Genomic DNA, 2,228 nt, shown 5'->3' with positions numbered 1-2,228 from the left:
GTGTGTGTGAGTGTCTATGTATGAGTAAGTATAATTTACGTTTCAGATTTGTTGCAAAGCGTAGTCCAATGCATTAATACATATACACATATCTATTTGCCTTCTCTCTCCCCCTCTCTTTATCCATCCTCTCTCTCTCTCTCTATATATATATATATATATTTATATATATTTGCTTTTACGTAACTCCATATTTATTAGGGGAATAGTAGTTTGTGCATTTGTGATGCTGGTGTTTTTTTTATCAGTGAAAACAATCCCATTACTCATTACTTATAGTATAATAAATGGAATAGATCCTAAATGCGAATATATATATCTAGATAGATAGATAGAGATAGAAAGAGATGACTCTAGAAATATATATATATATATATGTATATATATATATATGTATGATTGCATAGATAAATATAGATAAGATAGACTGACAAGCGATGTGTAAATATGTGTTTCTATGTATGTGGGTGTATGTGTATGCTTCTATATTATCTGAGTGTGTGTGTGTGTGCGTGCGTGTTTAGGTTTGAACTGTCAAGGGAGATAATCGAGCGGAAGTTAGACTCGGATTATTAGCAGATGGACTGCGCGCATGCGCAGTCGCCTATTTTGTTTCTCCTCGTCGCGCCAGATGTAGACGGTCGATCCTCGCTCCAAGTGGGATTATTTTATTTTTTTGTTTCGGGGGCCTCCCGCTCCGTCATAAAGGATACCATTTTTTTTTGAAGAGGAAAATCGAACAAACCTCGAAATATAAAGTTGTCAAAAAAAACAAAAAGTAATTCAAGGAAAAAGATATAAAATTAAATGCAGCAATAGTTAATAACCCAGATGTATTTACTCTCGTGGTTTTTGGCCGAAAAAAGGTAAGACGTTTTATCAATGTTATTATTATTGATCCGAGTTCAAACCCTGTCGGTGCCAACTTTTGCCTTTCAGCCTTCCAAAGGATTAATGAAATAATATACCAGTCAAATACTGAGGTCGATATAACTGACTTGACCCCCTCCTTTCTCCCCACCAAATATGTGGCCTTGTGCCTATGTTAGAAATCATTATCATTATTATTATTATTATAAGAACCGATTATTATTTATTTACATTATGACTCCATTTTTCGCTAACATCCTTTTTAGGGGTCGATAAATTAAACTACTTGTCATGTACCGGATTTAATTTGACCATCCATGCACCTCCCTTAAAATTGTGTCCTTGTGCCTGTTGTGAAAGAAATTAACCTTATATTATTCTGAATTCAAAATCTTGCCCAAGTTCACTATCACCGTTCCTGAGATCAATAAAGAAAGTACCAGTAATATTAGTAGGGTCGATTTAATCGACTACCCCCTTCTTCCCAACAAATCGTTTGACCCTTGAATATCTATGTTAGAAATCATTCTTTGATCATTATTGTTGTTGTTGTATATGTCAGCCTTATGTTATTGTTTATTAAATTTTTTGTTGTTGTTGCTGTGTGCGAAATGCTTCGTTCGTGAGGATGCATGTTTGTTTGATCTTCATGTATGTTTATTTGTCTTCGTGTGTGTGTGTTTGCATGTGTTTGTGATACCAGCTTTTTTAAGTAAAATGTGTTTTGTGGTCGTTTCCCCAGTCCCATGTTGTCGATATGACAGTTTGACATCACACCAAAATGATACGTGTGTGTGTGTGAGTATATATATATATATATATATATATATATATATATACAGATACATTTTCTTGCATTCGCATATACACAACCATAACATTGGTCGTGATGGCGGCGGTGTTGATGTTTGTCGTGATGCGGATGATGATGTTATTGTTTAGCTTTAAGTCAACTTTGATATTGAGTAGAGCAATGATAAAAAGACATTCCAGCCGTGATCACTATGTCGTTTATCAAGATTTAGTGCATTCTAAGACCACATTATATAACGTGTCCTTTCATAAATACTGTAGACTGATTTGAGGGAGCTTTAGCTACAATTTCTTGTAAGAAGGACCCTGGTTGGCTTCTTCATGCGGATGGCATTTGTTGGTGTGTGCCAATGAATGGGGTGTTGAGTACTGCTTGGTTTAGCGTTTACTAGTGATTTGGGTGGTGCGTTGGTGGTATTACTGGTATGGGGATGGTATTTGTGGTAGTGCTATTTATGATGTGGTGGCCATGGTGTGACGTTAAGGGTGTAGTGCTATCAGTGTTTTGCATTAAACGATGTGGGAATGGTGATTAAGATGTATGA

At 35.6% G+C, this 2,228-nt stretch overlaps 1 protein-coding gene across 10 annotated transcripts in view; it reads left to right on the top strand.

Annotated features, from left to right (window-relative positions):
* Positions 1–575: 575 nt before the first annotated feature.
* Positions 576–2,228, top strand: part of LOC106876392 (SMAD family member 4) — a 175,643-nt gene continuing 173,990 nt past the window's right edge. For 3 of the 10 annotated variants that reach the window (XM_014924915.3, XM_052972836.2, XM_014924912.3), the window contains exon 1: positions 582–866. The gene's annotated coding sequence lies outside the window, so the exon portion shown is untranslated. Of the gene's footprint in view, positions 867–2,228 lie in introns of all 10 variants that reach the window. The other 7 variants (XM_014924910.3, XM_014924909.3, XM_014924917.3 and 4 more) reach the window with 5 other exon arrangements.

Source organism: Octopus bimaculoides, chromosome 14 (assembly GCF_046866305.1).
Source record: "Octopus bimaculoides isolate indiv1 chromosome 14, ASM4686630v1, whole genome shotgun sequence".
Lineage (NCBI taxonomy): Eukaryota > Metazoa > Mollusca > Cephalopoda > Octopoda > Octopodidae > Octopus > Octopus bimaculoides.
This window is presented reverse-complemented; position numbering and strand designations above follow the sequence as displayed.